We start from the raw sequence: 18,985 nt of genomic DNA on the forward strand, positions 1-18,985 counted from the left end.
TTGTCTCAAAGCAAACTTGAGATAAGTACTAGCCTCCCCAGATAGTTCTGACAAACTGCTTTGTTTAAAGATAATTGGGAGGCTTATCTTTGTAGTGGCTTCATATTCACAAAGCAACCCAAATGAAAACTCCAAACTGTATCTTAGTATTAAACTGAGATGTATATGTAACTGAAACAGTAATGTGGCAAAAGAAGTATTTGTTAATGGCTTTTTTACAACTTAAAAGAATTTTGCTTGCTGAGCAGCAGCTTTTTCTGCATGTGTGTAAAGATGAGCACAAAATGATTGCTCTTCCAACTGTATGGCAGATTATTGTGCTAGCTACTGTTAAAATAAGTGGCATAGTGCTATAAATGGTGTCTGGGGAAATGAAAAACATTTTACATATTCCAGCAAATTCTTTTTGCTGTTATCTCTGTTGTACACAGACAAAGTCTTCTTTCTGTTATATCTCAGTATTCATTAAGCACCATTTGATGCAATCGGACTTTAGATGGCTACATTTAAAACTATCTCATGAGAGTGGACAGTAGTTTTTCTTCCCATGATATAGCTAGAAGCTATGTTAAGTAGGACTAGGCTCAGCTGTATGAAAGATAGGGTGGAAAGTTTAAAAAAAAAAAAAAATAAACCAAAACTCACTGATGATAAATCTCTGGTCTGTAAACTCAGAAGATAAGATGGTCTCACTGCATAAGCGTGGTGTTCATGGTGGCAGAACTTTGTTTTCTGTGGAACTTCTGAGTCCTGAACAATCTCAGTGCTGTTGCAGTCTTTAAAAAGTAAGGCAAATGGGAGACATCTTTGTTTATTCTTAGGAGTTGAAAGGAATTGTGTTGAATAAGAATGCAGAGTAAAACTGAAATCTGTTTGACTACATAAGTAATGTGTTGACTGACTGTCATGCATTTTGTATTGAGGGCTGTGTATTCTTGGGATTGGAGTTACTCTGAAGCGTAGTTATTTGTATGAACAGTAGAGCCTTTAGAATAAAAGAAGGTTGATGAAAAGTCACAGTTTTGACTCTAACCTGTGAACAACAAAGTTGAGATTGGTTTTAATGGTTAGATGGAGGAAAGTTGTAAGTGTATACAGATATTAAATCCTGCAAGTGCTTGACAGTCAGAACTCCTCTGTCATAACACAGAAGTTGATGAAGGTTTGACTCCAGTAAAAAGATGGGCTGCTACATAACCTATAACTACAGCTACTTTACTGGAACCAGTTATAATTCTCTTCTCATTTATAGTGTGGCTCTAACTGTGTTCCTGGCATGACAGCCTTCCACCCTCCTAATGTTTATAATGTTGGGTTTTTTTAATTTCCTGCTCTTTCTCACAGCTAACCTTTTTGTGTTGTACAGCAATGAAAATACGTGTCTTCCTGTTTCCCCCTGGGAGATAATGGGGACAGATGATAAAATGGTTAATATTACCTCCTACCTCTGCCTCTGTTTAGTAGCTCCTTCTAAGCTTAAATAAATTTGTAGTAGTTTTTGTCAACGTGTATAGTTCATTATGTTCATTTTCAGTTTCAGGTTTTTAAGTCTGTATATTTCAAGGCTTTTCTTCTGACCGGATCAGGCTTGCAAAGTAGTGGCAATAATTCTTACTAATCCAACTCCAATGAACTGTTTTCACTGGCAAGTTACTCATGGGGGACCTGAAAGGGTTATGTCTGTAACTGTCTTACGAAATTCCAGCATCCTTCCTGCTTTTAGATGGTTTCTAAGGAAAAAAAGCTGGTAATTCAGGCCAACTGATCTTTCTTTAGTGAGGAGGAGAAACGGGCATTTTCAGGTCTGATAACAGAACAGATCTTTAAGCTAGGAACCACTTACTGTCTTGCAAATACCTTTTAAAGGATGTCCTCCCATCAAAGTTGGGAAGGCAAATGCTTTAAGTAAAAGTTTGGAGATAAGTATAATCCTGTGATCTTTGTCACAAGCAATCCCCACTGTCAGTGTGAATTCAGAAGTAATGTGGGATTGATTGCCTTGATGCCTGCCTTTGAATTCTGTACATTTGTGCCAGTTTATTTAATATTAGTTTTGTATGTACTTTAGGATGTAATGGGAGACTCCCTTCACCTACAAGGAGTTATTTCATTCACCCTTTTTCTTTGCAGATGCCTGTTCATATATGTACAACAAAATTGCTTTTACAGTTTGTATGCTATCTCAACATTGAAAGCATCCAGGAATGGCATTCCTTGATTTTTATCTCCTTTCTGCCATGGAAAGGAACAAACTGCCAAGAGTTCTGTGCCAATAAAGAATACTTTTTATGCATTTCTTTGTGAGTATAGCTACATAGAGACAATGTAAATTAAAGAATGTTTTAAAACTAGAAAGTACATTATTCTAGACTGACAGAGCAGATATTAGGTCTTGCTTAACTTCCCCCTTTAGTCAGGTAACAGTGGTAGGCTGAAAGCCTGCCTGCACTTAACCTTAATAAAATACAGCTGTATAAATTAATGTTTTGAATAGTTCTGAGTTGAGATTTACAAGAACAAGACTGGTAGCTGCAGATAATTCTTCATTTTCCCTAGCACCTCAGGTAAGTTCAAAGTTGACCTCATATTTGAATAATTTGCCCATGGACTTGCTTTCATATGCAGAGATTTCTCCTAGAATTGTATTATTTCGGCATGGTCTCTTTTCCTTAAATTATTGTAGGACAGTTTTTCATGGCTTTCCTAATGAAGCCGAGCATCTGGAACTGCTTGCTCTCTGCCTCCAGAAATGGAAAAAAAAAAAATCTATGCATGTGGACAGGTTTTGGTTTCTCTAACTTACAATAGTGTCTATTTTAGTCTCTAAGTATCTATTTTGTAAATAGGGAAAAGTAGACTTGGTTAGAATTTTTGAAAGCAGAAACGAGTTCTTAAAGGTCAGTCACTTAAGAAGTGCTCATTTTTCCTTAAAATATCCAGTTAGGCATTTTTAAAGAGGAGTAAACAGGCCAGAAATAAGTTTTTATTCTTCAACACAGGGCTACAGGCTAAGGAAAAGGCTGAAAGCTATGAATTTGCATGCTGGGATTGGTGTTTGTAGTAGTGACTTTGAACTGTGTTGGAACACTTCTGAGCACTTTACTGATTTGAGTATTTCTGATAATGCTTGCGCATCAGAGAAGCCTGTTGAGGGTGAGTAAGTGTGCAGCTTGATGGCAGATGAAATTCACTGTCAACAGATTCAAAATCATGAACAGTGACAAAAATAATGTAACTTATTAAAAAAAATTGTTAATTCTTAAGCTTTCAAAACATTTTATTGTTAAAAAAGCTTTTGGGGAGCTCTGATTTCTGATGAAATGCAGTGATAAATTCAGATTAAAACACTGAACTATTATGTTGTTCTCTTGTAGAACGCGTTTCTGACTGTCAACTTGTGAAAGGTACTGATGTGGCTGAGTGAAATTTAGAGTAATTTCTGTGTAAAGAGAGAGTGAGTTGTTTAAGGTTCTTTACTTTTTTTCCATTGGAAATATCTAAAATGGTGTGAGATGTGAAATGTGTATCCTATATTTAAGCATTTTATTTACTTACTAGGACACACAACTGAACTTTGATAACACGTAAAATTGATAGCATGAAATATTAATTCAATTTAAACCAGGAATTTTAGAGCTGCTCTTCTTCTGTGTGTGAGACAGCGGCTTTGTGGGAGCCCAGGGTACTCTAGAGTACAGTGACTATATTGAAGACCTTTTCGTCAGCAGAAGCATTCAGAAGAGCAGAATAGATCAGGTATATCCATCAGTGGGCTGGTCTGTCTCTCGCTCTCATCCCTGTCTGGACTAAAGTACACTTCTTTTCACCTTGTGTGTTTTTTGGTTTTGTCTTTGGTATTCTTTAACTTCCATGTCATTCTGCGTAAGCATGACTTAATTCTACTTGAGTTTGGGTGCTGGGGAATGATCCCTTTTGCCATTCACCTGCTCTTAGCAGTGACATAGATGTCTGAAAGGAAGTGAAGTAAGTATTCTGCCTTTGACCTTATGGAGTATGGGCTTATGACAGAAAGTAGAAAGAGCTGCACTTGGAAGAATGTTGAGAGTTGTAGCCTAAACCCAGCCTTTAGGGTCCCAGCCTAAACCACTGCCTTTAGGTTGTAGCTTTTATTGGCTAGTAGAAAAGTTATAGCTATGTTTTTTTAAATAAATCTGTTTCAGTGGCTTGGCACTACCCCAGTGTACCTTTTTGGAACAGTGATCCTTGACATAAGTGAGTGTTGAAGCAGCTCTTTCCTATTATGGGCAGAGTGCTTAATGGCAGAAACTAAATGTCTGTAAAATACTGTTTGATAATTCCTTAGGATAATCAAAACTTTGATAGTGCATGTATAGGGGTTTATGGTAATGAAGAAATTGCTTTCTTATAGTTTGATTTCCTACCATGCATTGCTTTTGTAGTGCTGTGTATGTGCACAAAAGCAATGAATGAGGCATGAGAAACTGCCTTACAAATATGGGGGGTTCTCACAACTAGCATCTATTAGTTCTCGTCAACGTTCTTCATGTTTGGTGCTGTTTCCCAGTATCAGTAGGATGTGATACCATCTACAGAAAGTTCTGTATGCCTAAAGTTACGGGTTTTTAAGCCACTTCTTGTGGGAATGGTGCATTTTATTTACAGGTCCCAAAGTTGGCAAAGAAAGTGCAGCTGCTAATGCCCTTTGCCATTCAGTAGGAATGTGACATGGAATCCAGAGTTAGAGAGATACCACCTTTCTGAACTACCCTTGTGTCCCTACCTAGTTTCTTGAGAAAACTTTTTCTACATTCTCATGAGCTGCTCAATAACGTCTTTGTTTTTGTATGTATTCTCTGTTGTGTCCTAAGTATGGTGTTCGTGATCTTGGATAATACTCTGGCTGACCAACAAACTGAGAAGCTGATTGTACTTTTCCAGGGGTGGTTTATTCTTCAGGCTCTTGGTACATGAGATAGGATAGAATTTGTGGATCCTGTTAATCGTTTGAGTCTAGTTCTGCATTGTCAAGACCACAGATTTATCTTTGAATCTAAGGTTTCCCCAAGGGAGCAGTTTTTCCTATAAATTTTATTTAAGTACACCTAGTAGAATGCAAGTTGTACTCTTGCACTCATTTTCCATCTTAGAAAGTTGTCCTAATGTTAAAAAACAACACTGAACTTACAAGTACGTTCTAACTACAGGACGTCTTACGATACTCCACTGTAATAATCCAACAATAACCAGTGTTGGAGTTGGCTGACCTGGATGAAACTTGTTGGGGTTTTTTTGTTGTGTTTTTTTTTTTTTTTTTCCCCCTCAAGCCTGTTGTGTTTAACATGTGCATCTTTTCCTTTTTTTAATTATGTTTATTTATGATCTCTGTGAAAGCATGACTTGATCAGCAATTTGGAACACCTGCATGACTTTTTTTTGATTCAAAATAATCTTAAAAAGATTTTATGGGCAGAACTATAATCCACATATTGAAGTGAAGTTACTGTTTGTTATGTCCAGCATTAGACTGGACTGTCTCAAATGATTAGTTAACTTCTTACTATCTGTAAGGCCTAAGAAGCTTAAGTTTTCAGCAGTTAAACAGTAACTTCCATTGTTTTTCAGGTTGACACGTGAGAGTTTAACATGAATATCTTTGCTAGATAGGAATGCAGTATCTGATTTTTGGAGTCTGTACTGCTTCAGCAACTTCTGTTTGTAATGTGAAGTACTAAAGAGATTTTGGAGGTATTCTGCACGTGTGCTTTACCCAGTGTATCCTCACTGACTGCCTTGAGGGTCACTAAACAGCCACTTCTATATTATCCCCTTCAAGATTTGTCCAATGCCATCCTTACCAACTCTTGCTATAGCAGAATTCAAAGACTACATAAGTGTCTAAAGTCCTGCTATGCTTAACGTTGTGTGTTTTGTCTCATTACAGATAAGAAACTGAGGTACAGCAATGTTAATTATCTGAAAGCAAATAGGAAGTTTGTAGTTAGAAATGGTGATCAAATGCCTGTTTCTCTAGTTACAGCAACATTAGACTGAGTTTCTGTAGTTGAACAACTCCTAATAAAACATGTTTATAAGACAAGGTTAGTAATTCCCTGTGAAACTCCTTTAGTTTCTCTGCAATGATACACTGACTGAAAGTATATCCAAGTGAATACCTTTCATTCTTTCAGGTCTGGTAGATCTCAGTCATTGTTGGGTGTTGGGGTTTTTTTATACTACTTTTGCTGATAGTTGTATTTTTTTTATACTACTTTTGCCGATGTTTGTATTTTTAAGCAAGTAACTGAATTTCCACAAATATGTGGGAAGTGGAGGCCCAGAAGACCAACATCCATTTCTAGATTTGGGTGATAAGATATTGAATAAGCTAATATTTGTCTTGTTATTAAATCTTTGAAAGCCAGATTAATTTTTATTGAAAGACAAAAAAGCTACTGAAAGCCTCTTCATCAGCCAAAGAGGTTTTGCATTGCACTTCATGAAGTTGGCTTGCTTTAGTATGCTTTCTGTGACACTCATGACAGTACCTAAGGCAAAAATAATTTTCTAGTTTAGCCACAGTGACAAGCGTATCTTTATTAATGAGATTTATCATTATGTAAGTCTTCTCACTTCCTCTGTCTTGTTTTGTCATATTCCAACATTCAGAGATTGCTGGCAAATGTCTGCTGTGTTGGAAAGTTCCTGCTATAGGAGGTCCTGCTGTAAGAACACCCATAAATCATCCAGTTTTTTTGGCAGTGTCTTTGTCACATGAGATGTCCGTGATAAATTGCATAAGTTCATGAATGGCAATGCAAATAATTCCATAGTAGGTAATGTTTGCTCTAGCCCATGCTAGGCGTGACAAGCCTCGAACTAAACCCTGTCTATCGTGAATGTTAACTAACTCCACTTATTCTGAGACTCCTTACAACAGAGATGATACAGAAGATTTCTGTAGTTGCACTGAGTGAATCTGAGGCCAAGAAGGCTTTAATCAATCCTGTTATAGCAGATAATTTAACTTCTCTGAGTGCTCTTAATTGTGTATGTATGTGTAGCCTTTTCCTGTCAGCAGCCAGACACGTATGTGGTGTACAATTAATCTGTGCACCTGTACTAAATCCAACACACCCTGTAGGCACTGAATCATACTCCTTGTACAGCTCTGTAGACACTGTAGGCACTGAATCATAGTCCTTGAACAGATGAGTACTACAGCACCACGTGGTAGATCCAGTTTCTTCCTAGAAGGCGTGCATCTATCGTGCATGTGCACGCACTTTTCCTTTATACCTCCTCCCAACCTGGAGCTTGCTTCTGGGCTTCTGTTACACAATTCATGTAACGCTTTTCTGGATACTGTGTTTCTGAAGAGCTCCGGAGTCTCTGTCTTTCATTTTGTTGAACATAAACCTCATATGTGGCACTGCCTATGCTCTGGTTCTACGATGTGGTAAAGGCCCTGTGGGTTTCTCACGAAGGAGCAGCCTAAAGCATGCTCCACCTGTAGAGCAACTCTCTCATCACATGACTTGAAAGCACTTTGCAGATGGAGTCCCTGATCTAAATTCGGAGATTGCAGAAGCCAGGCACCTTAGTTTCAAGTCTATTTAAAATATTAGTACCACTTATCCCTGGTATTCTGTTACGCTTGAAATTCATGGTCCTAAGACTGTGTCTCAATGCCTGCAGGTATGTGCAGTGCTTGTACTGATAACGCTTGTTGCATGTGCTTGCATCTACTTGCAAACTGCTATGTATGCATGCCTGTTGTTGGAGTTTTACTTAGAGAGCAACTTTGTGTCTACTGGAATTATGGTGGGTATGACTCTACAGTGTGAATTTTATGTGAATTTTATGTAATACAGTGCCTTTGTTTCATGTGTGTATTTAGCTTCATTTCTTCATGAAAAATTGTACTTCAGAATCTGTTAGTCTTCAAGTAAGTCTTTCTAGCCTTATAGTAGCAAAAAAGCTTTGCAGTGTGACCAGTCTCTAAATAAAAGGTTTCTTTTCTACTTGACTGCTGTTCCAGGGTAAAGTTTGGTTTGCAAAAGGATGAACCGACTCCCTTGTTGCAGTCTCTAGAACATGTATGTGACTATTTGAATGTTGGTGTTTGTTATTTCACTGAAGCAGAAAAATATAAGACTTGTTCTTAAATGCTTCCTTTGTTACTCCAAATACAGGGTAATATAGAAAAATTGTTGCGCTCCTATTTTGGCTGAGGTTGTAACATGCACATTAAATGTAGGAAAAATGCCTCTGGAGATGATGGCATCTGCAAGCACACTTTGAACAAAGATCTTGTGCTCTCTTAATACAGACCTAAATGGGAGGGTGTGGGAGTGTAAGAATGGCTTAAAGTTCATCAGATTTCCTGTGCAGAAACAGGAGTCCAGTTGCCTTTAATGTCCTTCTAGTGAGAAGCGGATGTAAAAGCTGAGATAGTCTGCAGACAACCTTCCGAGGGTGAGACTTCCTACTCAAAGTCTCAAACATAAGCTCTGCAGTATCTTTTTTTTTTTTTAAAGTAAATATTGGATCCTAAAAAGATCATTCAGACTGTTTAAGCCCTTAGCTTAAACTATTTACACATCAGATAGAGAAGGTTAGGTACTGTAAACATGGCTAAGAACTGGAAGTAATGCCTGCCTCTCTGTGGACTAGATAACAAGCTTATTTAAATCCAGCTGATTAGGAAACAGGAAAAAAAAGGATATGTTGACCCACTAGCCAGATCCAGAGCTTCATAGCATCTCTCCTTCTCCCACCTCTCCTTCAGAGTTTTAAATGGCAGAGGCTTTTGCATAATAACCTACAGATGGTAGCATAAGGGGAACCTAACTCTAATCTCTATTTGAGTAATCTTGAATTCAGCATCTGCTTGTGAGCCAGGCTGGTGCCTTGCTCAGCTGAAGCTGGGACACTTTGAGAATAGGGACTTAAGGGGTGGATCCAGGGAAGACTAAGCACAGCAGAAGCTCGTGAGGAGGAATTTTTGTGGGATGGGCAAGTCCTTGGGTTTAGTCTTTGCTTATGGTAGATCTTTGTTCAATGGAAACCTTAAACTGTTTGTGGAGTTGGGGAATATGCAACTTCTATCTTCTCGTTACAAGCCTTAATTTATTGAAGAGTTCATATAGATTGCTCGTACCTTTAACCATTACAGCAGGCTTTTTGATAGCAGTCCTACTGGTCTGCTGGTTCTGGTCACACACAGACCTTCTTCTATTGTGTTTCTGTACAGAGTAGGAAAACTAGGACTGGTCTGGTGTTCATTCCATGAGTTAATTCCTGCTTTCTGCAGTGTAATTCAGTTCCTTGGTCAGGTGTTCTGTATCCAAGTAGCAAACACATAGTAAGTGAGATCTAGGGTCAAAAGATATGTGGCATCTGTACTTCAGAATGAAGAAATCTTCCAAGTTGTGTCTGTTTCTCTATATGGCTAAAAGTTTGCAAGTCAAAGCATACCTATCAGTAACTTGCTTCTGCCATCTGATTGCCAGAATTATCAGAGGTTTTGCAAGGATTGCGCATTTCTGACCAACTTTTTATAAGTTATGTGATATAAACGAAATTGTCATCTGCTTTTGTGCTCTATCAAGAATATTGTCACACTAGTAATAGGAAAAGATTATTCCTATTTCAGTCTGCATGGAACTGTATGTACCTGCCCTTTTCACCCTTCTATGGAAACCTGTTCCATAACTAATGTGGAGAACATGTCATCTGTGTCCTGCCTCTTCATCTCTGAGTTGAGTCACTCTGAGGACTTGAGTTGCTCTCTAAAGAGCAGCTCTATTTTAAAGGGGAACTGAAGAAAATATTGGTTATGTTTTTTTCAAGTCCTGCCTCAAAGATATTCAGATTGTCCATGGTTAAACAGTCTGTCTTACATTAGAGTATTCAAATGATTGCTATCATTACAGTTATGCTTCCACTTCCACATTTGTCTTTGAAACATGGAATGTGCTAGTTGTAGGGTTATGGAATAGGTATTTAGCAGTTCCAGGTTTTTGTTTTACACAAGAGCTACATTCTTTCTACTGCTGCATTTATGGTAAGTATAGGCATAGGTTCCAGAGCTCTGCAAAGCTGGGTGAATGAAGGCTTGAAGGTAAAAAATGGTCTGATGATAGTCAGAACTTCTGAAGTGTGAGCAAAACTCTCCTGGATCTGGAGCACATATTATTCTCTTTGTAATTAATTAATAATTTTTAAAAAGCTCATAGGGTAGTCATCTTATAAGATTCAGACCCTTTGTAATAGTCAAAGTTGTTTTGAAAACCTGTATTTTTAAGGGTTGTTGTTAAACCATGCAACACTACTGAGCTCATAATGTTAAGTCCAGTGTTTGAAAGCTGAGATGTGGCACTAACAGGAGAAAAAGTGTTCACTGTTGGCAATCCTTTCTATGACTTTGGAGTCCTTGACAGAGGAGAAGCTGGTCAGTGTTCTGTTTGGTAAATTACACTTCAATTAATGCATTGTGTTTGACTGATAATACTTCAAACCTGGGCCAGATATTTGCTGTGGGCACAAGAGAAGGTTATGTGTGAGTCTCTTCCATCTCTGTCTTTGCAACTCTGAATTAACTGGACAATCTTCACACACGAAATTAGCTTATAGTACGTGAATATGTTTTGATGCTTTCCAGCTCAAACCTGTAAGGAGGATCACATTTAAGTCCTGTAACTGATCAGGTTCTGGTGAATGAAGGAAAGTAGTAAATTTATGTTGGAAATGGTCATGGTATCTCTTGAGTTACTATGGTGTTACATGGAAGCAGAGCTGGGCAATCTTCTGAAAGCAAGTAGTTTTAACTTTGTAATGTGTTGTAGTATCATCGTTATTAGCTGTACAGTTGAAGCTCAAAGTATTGAGTTTTAGTATCATTATTTTGATCGTAAATGCTCAGTTTCATTGCTGTCCTGAAAATAAAGGAATGAGAACTTAGTTTTTCAGCCCTGTAGAAGTAAACTACTGGGGATATTTTAATAGTTGTCTGACCACCAATTCCTCAAGTCACAGGAGAATTTCCTCTGTCAACTGAAAATTAAAGTTTTGGTAATATGTGTTTGTAAGGGATGAAAAAAGTAGACCATATCATTTTAGTGAGGAATAAAATTCTCAAACAAGTTTTGTTTGCCATGGAGCTATCTTTGTGAATTCTAGTATTTACAGGTTTTCCTATTTTTGTGGGGCACTGGATGTGTTGCTTTCTGCCTCTTTTTTCATAGCTGCCTTACTATGAAGAGTAGTGTGTCAGAAGCTCTGCAGGGATTATTTTGACTGCTCAATTTGTGTGCTATCTTATGTCTTGCAACAGAATTCTTTATAAACTACCATAAGCCTTCTAACACTTAGTTTCATGGATCTTTATGATTATTTTTTTTTACTCTTTTTGTATACTCTGCTTTTGAGATATGTCTTAAGCCGTTGATGGGCTGCTGTCACTAGCAGTCTGTTGCAATCTGTGTTGGGGAGGATACAGGACCTTAAATCCCCATTGCTGTCTCTTCTGTGCTTTCTATGTTTTGGGCTAAGCAAAGTCAAGCACAGACAAAGATAGTGTGTATAACATGATTTTAAATGTGGTTTATATCTATACAACAGTGTTGGGTATACAGGCTAGGTGGAGTTATTACTAAATGTACTTTAGACAAAGATTTTGAGTTGAAATAACCTGCATATCAAGTTGTGAAATCTACATTTCTCTGGGCTTTTGAAGATGCTGTGTAAGTTACCAATCACAGAGGAAATAAAATGGCATCTCAGGCCACTGCAGATGGTCACCTTGGTAGTGTCCTTGGGGGGTGGGTGTCTGACTGGAGCAAGGCAGAGAACTGGAGTGTGGATTATTGGGTTGGCAGTCAAGTATTTGTGCAGGATTTCAGGAAATGCTTTGACCTCCGTTTCCCTCTGCATCTCAGCCCTGAGTCATCCCTGTTACCTGCTGGTGAGGACTTACAGCCAGCTCCGACACAGGGTTTACCTGGGCTGTGAGTGGCGGTCTTGCTTTCATGGTGGCAAAGGTTGAAAAATCATTTAAGATAGCTTTAAGCCCCTACTAGAAACTGCTCGGTCTGGCAATAACTAGCTGTTTTGCCACAGTGTTTCAGCAAACTGTCTTGCATGGAGTATGCTGAATCTCTCAGTAAAACCCATTAACCCCTGTGTTACTGGCTTTACCATTCTCCCCTGAGAACATAGCCATTAATAAATTTCTCAGAAGTGTTCTTCCTTGTAGCTCAAATGAGTGCAAAACGTGGAGGTTGGGAAGCAGTGGCTGTGATTCTGCCTGTTGAAATGTGTGCCAGAGAAAAACAAACACCGTGCAATTCACAGAAGACTCTTTGCATCTTTATGGTTAATAGTTTTCTTGAACATGAATTTTGTATGGAGAACAAGATTTAATCAGGTGCTGTACTTCAGAGTCTTAATTCCACCTTCCCCTTAAGTGACAAAACTAATGAAGTAAGGGATGGTCGCTTAAATGAATAGGTGAAGTCTCCCTAATTTACCAGGAACAAGTAGATTTATTGTCTGCTTCCTTCTTTTGAACTCATCATCCTACAAAGCTACGCCAACACAGTGTGTGGAGGGCAAGCAAGGATATCTCCTGAGAATGAGCTTACTCTGTTGTTCACCTGCTATTCTCATTAGCCTGTCAAAGAACAGTGTTAATTTACTTCACAAAGGTCTGTTGAAGTAAAGAAAATTAATTTTTGAACAAATATTGATTGAAAACTAAGATGGCAGCTAACTTAGTTTTTCTCAGCTGTGTTATTTATACTGTAGGTTACAGTTTGGGGATCTATTATTTAAAAAAAAAAAGGAAAAAAAAAAACCCCGCTATTGACTGGTTTTATCAACTGAACCAGATTAATCTTGATCATGTATAAGAAATGGTTGCCTTTAAAGCTGTGGAGGTCTTCCAAAGGGATCACATATCTACAGCCTTCTGTGTGTACCCCTGCTTCAACACCCCTGTCCTTTTGATGTACAGTGCAGCCCGGTTGCTCCTGGCCAGCACGCCTTGTCTCTCCAGTTCCTCCTGTCTCGCCAGACTTTTTTCTTTGCCCAGGACTGGAAGATTACGTAGTCCCCCTGCATGTGGATGTTTCCATGATCCCTCCAGTCCACTGTACCTGCTGCTGTTCCGCCAGATTGACTTTTTCCATCCAGAATTGCTGTGCAGCTGTAGCTGCTGGCACTTGCTTCTCTTTCTCACCTGAAGGCCAGTATGCAGCAATGGGTTGTCAGGGAAAAACCACAGCACGGGAGATGCTGAGCAGCCAGGAGAGAGAGCAATGCAGAGCATTGTGGAACTGGTGGGGCAGAAGGGTCTCCAGCAGGCTTAGATAATTGCTGTCAGTAAAACAAAATCCTGCGTGCTACTTCGGGTAGTTATGAGGAAGTTTAAACACTCGAATTTGGCAACATGATGGTATGTGCATTAGTCCTGTGGAAGTGTAACACAGTTTTTCTGTTTAATGAAATGATCAGTCATGCTTGAAAAAAGTTCATTCTCTGGTGCTGAATAGGGAGCTTTTCATACTGTAGTGTACCAGGGTAGAAGGAAGTATTTTTGTTGAGTATGTTGAAGGAAATTGCACATGATGCAATTGCATAGATGGCCACTCAGCCAGCAGAACTTTCAAATTGTGTTACCAGGCTGTAGACAGTGACAGTGCTGCTCTGCTCAGCGACGTACCAAGCAGTGTTTGAGTGTAAGACCTTATGGCATCCATTCCGAAGTTTTTAACTGAATTGTTAATTTTATACAGTTGCTTGGCAAGAGGACCATGAATGAAAGGGACTGAAATAGGGCAGTGGAACAATTGTTAAAACAAAGCCTATGCTTTAACAAAGTGAATGAGGTGGCTTGGATGTTTTTTAGATTTCCTTTTCTGCAAGAGAGTGTAGTGCTTCATACAACATTTGCAGGAAAAAAAATCAAACAATATTAATTTGCCAGGCACCTGCTTATCACTGCAAAACAGCATATTTTTTATTAAATGCTTGTTGATCAGGATTATCTGATGTAAAAGGAGCTCCTGATAGCTAATTAAATACAAATTAACACTGAATATTTCATGCCTCTTCAGCTGGATCTGCAATGACATGACAGGGATTTTGTATTTCTAAAACAAGTTTATGCTAAAAACAGATGCGTTGCAGAATGTACTTGACTTTGCTGTAGAAGCAGAAAGAGAATTGTAGTGTAAAGTGGGATGATCGCTCTTTAAAAGAAACTTTGAGATGCGACATATTGACAGGGTGGATTCTGATACCAGGAACAATACCTGAAGTAGGAGCAACAATGGTTTTACTGGAGATAGGTTAAGTGACGACACTCAAGTTTTTAAATTAGCTGAAATCCCTGAAACAGAAGCAGCCTACAAAACCCCAAATGGAAGAGGCTTATCAACCTTTCACCACAGTAGAAAGGTGCCATTTTTGGCCAGTTCATCATCCAGTTACTGTACTAAAAAAGGTAGGCTGTTTGCTAGATAAACCTACTCCAAATGAACTTAAACACCCTTCAAATGCTTGTAATAGATCTCAGTGTCACATTTCCATAGGAAATGTTGTTCTGTCTGACCATATGTATACTAATTTTCTAAACCAGAAACTTAATTTTGAAGCAGGAAATCTAAGTAATCCTGGAGTAAGTTCAGAAAGGTAAAAACTGCCATTGGCCAAATTTGTCTTTAACTGATGAAAACTGTATCATTGAAGCATTTTTCCCTGCGTGCAATATATATGACACTGTAAATAAAACTTGAACCGAGACCTACTTTTTTCTGCTGCAGTTATGTGTAACTTGGCTCAGTAATGCAGGCATGTAATGTTTTCTTTTTTTTGGACTGTAACTATGTGTAACTTAGTAGTGCTGAGATGCAGTGCTCTATTTCTGATCCTTGTGATCACGGATAGCTACTTGCCTTCCTGAGTCACAGAAGAGTTTGCTTGTAATGTCACTTCCATAAAATCACAAGTGTTTTTGAAATTGGCATGTTTTATTTGCATTCCTGAAGATTTATGTAGGTTCCTTGGCACTGCAGGATTAACTTTGATTTACCTCTGGCACTGGCTTAGGTAATTGGAAATACTGTGTATTGTTTATGTTTAATGGTATTCTTTTTCTTCAGATTCTGAAGACGAGCTGCTGCATCCATAATCTGAGGAAGGGAGTTCTCTGTTAAGACTGCAAGAAGATACTACCAACTGGTAAACACTTCCTTAGGTGTCTTTGCTTATAGAATGTTTCTTTTATGTTTTACGTAACATTTGAGGCCAAGGATTGCAAAGTATTTTGCTCTATTGAAAGCAAGAAGTAGTTCATGAGTTTTTTGGTTTGGTTTTTGCGGGCGGGGGGGGGGGGGGGGGGGGGGGGTGGTGGTGGTAATTAACTGTAGCTTACCAGACAAAAGGCTTAGTAGCAGTGGATAACATGTGGGTATTTAAACTGGACTACAAAGTGATTAAATTCCTTCTGTCACAGCAGGAGAGAAAAAAGACTAGCCTTTTTTCTGTAGTGGGACGTTTAACATTGTCTGTTTGCCTTTTCCACTGAGACTAATACAATGTATTTGTACCTCTTACTATATAAAGACTATTCGAAGTGTGATAGTGCAAACACCGAAACTTCAAATCTGATGCTTCAGAGCCTGGAGAGAGAGAAAAAAAGGAAACTTTAACAAAATCTAGTTTAGAAGTTGAACATGGCTAAGCATGCTAGTTTGAGCGTCCAGCTGCTTTGGAAGATGCCATTAATGTGCTTGTAGTTATTCTATGGGTGTTTGTTGAGGCATAATTTTCACTGAAAATAATATATGATGATAAAATTAAGGATATATTGTAATTCACAGGCATTTAAAGTCATCTGCAGGTTCAGAATGGTTAAAGGATCATTAGTGAAGAGCTATGACCACTTAGTAGGAATTTACCAGCCCATAAGTTAAGAGGTTGAGCTACACTGTTACAAGGCAATCACAAAGAAACACGAGAATTTAGGACATCTGAGTATGCCTTGACATAGTTAAATCATATGCACATTGATAGTAGGTACGAGATTTATATCTCACTTCTCAAATACTTAATGTTGTAAATGAAGTAGCAGTCTTTGGTATGGCGCAAGACATCCACAAAGTTGTAAACTAAATATTCATTCAGTTTTCCTCTGTGATTATAACTTAAAATATACCTTCTATAAAGCTTGAATTCTACGCTTCTGTTTACTGCTACCGTTTGAGCTACAGGGCTAAGTAAACTCATGTCAGGAGAGGGTTCTTAGCCCAGAATGGGGTGATGCAGCTGGGTCCAAGGATGAATGTGAAAAGAAGCAGCATCCTAGCCACTAAGGAAACATTAAGCTTTTATGACCCAAATATTTACAGATGCTTTATTAGTCTTTGCAAGCCAGTTATTCTGCCTAAATTTTATAAGCAATCGAGGATAACTTTATGAAGTTGTGTTGCTGTTGCTAATAACCAGGGTTCACAGAGAATGCTAAAATACTTTGTTCTGTTATTCTGCCACTCTGCCAAACCTAGATTAATGATAGAAAAAGTTTTGAAGGCTTATGGTGGTCAATAACATGCATCTGTCAGAAATGACATAGTGAAAACAATGTTTGACTTTATGTAGTCTTTTTTTATATAAAGATGACTTGTATAGTACAGCTATTTGTGAACGATAATTTCAAGAGCTTTGTTGCCTGGGTCTGTAAAATAGCAGCTCCTGAAACTAAAATGTGTATGAGACTCCTTCCCAAGTACTCAGTTTGAAAATGCATGTCCCTTAATTTACAGGAGAAACAACCTCCTGTATGTAGTATGTCACAATTTGAGGTATCAAAGCACTGTATTACCAACACAAGTTTTAAACCACACTGTAATAATCTGATAGTAATTTTTAAGTTAATCTTTTGGATTTTTCTGATCATATATGAAGTGAACAAATACTGTATCTCTGTCACTAAATTGGAGTGCATAGCTTGCTCCATACAGAAAATTGAAAATCTCATTAGCCTAGCAGTGAGGGGTCCTCTATCCATTTCCCGACTTCAGCTTCCCTTCCCACTCCATCATCACCCCACCTTCTCTCTGAGAGAGCAGTTTAACAGGATGGCCATGCTGAGTGAAACTGGGTAAATCTAGAAAATAGCTCTTTGTCTCTAACTGTGGTAAAGTATTTGTCTTAATTCAGCATTTCCTTTAGGACCAGGAAGTGCTTTTTAGCTTGGGGGTAGTGCTGCACAAACTTGATTTTGCCGGTTCCAGTATTAACTTTGGTCTGGGAAGACATGAGTTGAGAGCACACTGAACTCTACCACATTTTAAACCTGACCTTGGTCTCGGCACAGGCCCTCAGCTCTGGTAATACGCTGAAAAGAGAGTGTGGCACATGGGCACTGCATTCCTTGGGGCAGAGTGTGTCTGGGTCTTACATGACTGTTGCCAAGATAGAAATATTAAGCCAGCTGGACCGTGGTGTGGTGCAGACTAGCCCAAACGGTTGTGTAAGACATGCGTGCCTATTTTATCCAGGTGGTATTTCTTTTGGTTATGATGTTTCAGCTGTCCATTATCACAGACACTGAAGGACATATAACATTTTAGCATTTGCTCTATTTTTCTTGTGTTAGCTTTTCTTTTTCATTACATTAACTTTACTTGTATGGGATTATTTTTCCAGAGTATCAGTCATTCAGAAAAGATCTCGGTAATTATCTCCTGCTTTTGAATATAATCTCTGATAATTATTCATTCTTATTTTATAGCTTTATCTCTCATATGCAGCTTGAACTTGTCTGCATGCTTGAAGATTTAAAAATCTTTCCATGCAACTTAGAATTGTTCCCCTGTAATGATGGATGGGGAGGTGTTTGGCGCAAACTGATTAACATGTTGTGGAGTCCTGTTCCAGCATTGATACTGCGGTGTTTGTGGATTAACAGGTTTTGCATTTTGTACTAATTTTAATAAATATGAAAACACCTTCAGCATTATATTTGCAAAGTGGAAGCAAATGCATACCTGTCATTTTCTTATTAATTTTGAGAACTCTTTGTTGTGGCTTGTATAGCTCTTATAAGAGTAGCATTTGTCTGGCTGACACATCTTCAAATGTTGTGCTTCCTTGTGGGGAGAATCTTTAAAATCTCTTTGGTAACAATGTCAGTCTTTTAGTGCAAATCCCATAATACATGTTAAACTTAAAAGGAGCAGGAAAGTTTGTTTCTAGTTGTCTCCATACCTGTGTGCCTACAAAGGTTAGAAGTAAAGGACCTCATTCAGAAGAGATACTGTATTGAGTAAGGCCATATTGCACATGTTACAGACTTCTGTATGGCTTTGGCTGTCTGGGAAGTTTATATAAAGTCAAATGTGCTGCAAGAAATATAAAGCAAGGTTCTGTTTTGTTTTGCTCAATGCTAAATGTTTCCTCCATTAAACAAGGAAATAGGTGTTAAAAAAGGTGCAGCTGTTAATGTGTGCTTTCAGAAGGATTTGTTCCATTTGGGGAAAACTATGTAACCAGCGGAGAAAGTGGTGAAGTTACAAATGCTTCTGAGCAACCTGAAAAGCTTTCATGCAGAGCCTACCAGATACCAACAGTAGGGTAATGTGGGAACCATCTGGGTAAAAGAATAATCTGTCACAATGAGGTTATATACTGTAAATACATGAAGAAAAATGAATACTTTTCTGACAATTGAAACCACTTTTACTTCCCATTTGTGCCACAAGTTAAAACCAATCTCCTTTGGTAGTGTTGCTCTAAATATATTGCTGTAGATTTGCCTATAAACTATTTGCAGTTCAGCAGAGCTTCTTGAATTGATTTGTCGTCCATGTGAAAGTGAGTTTGTTGAAATGGTTCTTATATGGAGGTTAAGTACCTTTTTGTGGTTTTGACACTCGCTATAAAATATTTTGGTAGAAATTCTGATCATGTTACTGATGTTCTACCAACATGCATTTAT

General features: G+C 38.3%; 1 protein-coding gene across 5 annotated transcripts in view; it reads left to right on the forward strand.

The window, feature by feature from the left end:
* The window catches only part of CYRIB (CYFIP related Rac1 interactor B), a 102,176-nt gene that overhangs the window by 43,849 nt on the left and 39,342 nt on the right, over positions 1-18,985 (forward strand). For all 5 annotated transcript variants that reach the window (XM_030011691.2, XM_030011693.2, XM_030011688.2 and 2 more), the window contains exon 2: positions 15,147-15,225. The gene's annotated coding sequence lies outside the window, so the exon portion shown is untranslated. The remainder of the gene's footprint in view (positions 1-15,146; positions 15,226-18,985) is intronic.

This window comes from Aquila chrysaetos, chromosome 4 (assembly GCF_900496995.4).
Source record: "Aquila chrysaetos chrysaetos chromosome 4, bAquChr1.4, whole genome shotgun sequence".
NCBI lineage: Eukaryota > Metazoa > Chordata > Aves > Accipitriformes > Accipitridae > Aquila > Aquila chrysaetos.